The sequence below is a fragment of the Arachis duranensis genome, unplaced genomic scaffold (genome assembly GCF_000817695.3).
Source record: "Arachis duranensis cultivar V14167 unplaced genomic scaffold, aradu.V14167.gnm2.J7QH unplaced_Scaffold_52750, whole genome shotgun sequence".
Lineage (NCBI taxonomy): Eukaryota > Viridiplantae > Streptophyta > Magnoliopsida > Fabales > Fabaceae > Arachis > Arachis duranensis.
In genome coordinates this window covers 36,710-37,773 of record NW_026264948.1, presented here as the reverse complement: position 1 = coordinate 37,773, position 1,064 = coordinate 36,710, and positions in this window count along the sequence as shown.

Genomic DNA, 1,064 nt, shown 5'->3' with positions numbered 1-1,064 from the left:
TCAGTTGCTTGGGGACAAGCAACAATTTAAGTTTGGTGTTGTGATGAGCGGATAATTTGTACGCTTTTTGGCATTGTTTTTAGTATATTTTTAGTATGTTTTAGTTAGTTTTTAGTATATTTTTATTAGTTTTTAGTTAAAATTCACTTTTTTGGACTTTACTATGAGTATGTGTGTTTTTCTGTGATTTCAGGTATTTTTTGGCTGAAATTGAGGGACCTGAGCAAAAATCTGATTCAGAGACTGAAAAGGACTGCAGATGCTGTTGGATTCTGACCTCCCTGCACTCGAAGTGGATTTTCTGGAGGTACAGAAGCCCAATTGGCGCGCTCTTAACGGCGTTGGAAAGTAGACATCCTGGGCTTTCCAGCAATGTATAATAGTCTACACTTTGCTCGAGATTTGATGGCCCAAACCGGCGTTCCAAATCAGCTCAAAATTGCCCGGCGTTAAACGCCGGAACTGGCACAAGAATGGGAGTTAAACGCCCAAACTAGCACAAAAGCTGGCGTTTAACTCCAAGAAGAGTCTCTACACGAAAATGCTTCAATGCTCAGCCCAAGCACACACCAAGTGGGCCCGGAAGTGGATTTTTATATCAATTACTCATTTCTGTAAACCCTAGGCTACTAGTTCTCTACAAATAGGACCTTGTACTATTGTATTTTCATCTTTGGACATCTAGTTCTTAGATCATTGGGAGGCTTGCCATTCGGCCATGCCTAGACCTTGTTCTTATGTATTTTCAACGGTGGAGTTTCTACACACCATAGATTAAGGTGTGGAGCTCTGTTGTACCTCGAGTATTAATGCAATTACTATTGTTCTTCTATTCAATTCAGCTTGTTCTTATTCCAAGATATTTATTCGCACTCAAGAACTTGATGAATGTGATGATTATGTGACGCTCATCATCATTCTCACTTATGAACGCGTGCCTGGCAACCACTCCCGTTCTACAAGCAAACAAGGCTTGAATGTTTATCTCTTGGATTCTTTAATCGGAATCTTCGTGGTATAAGCTAGAATTGATGGCGGCATTCAAGAGAATCCGGAAGGTCTAA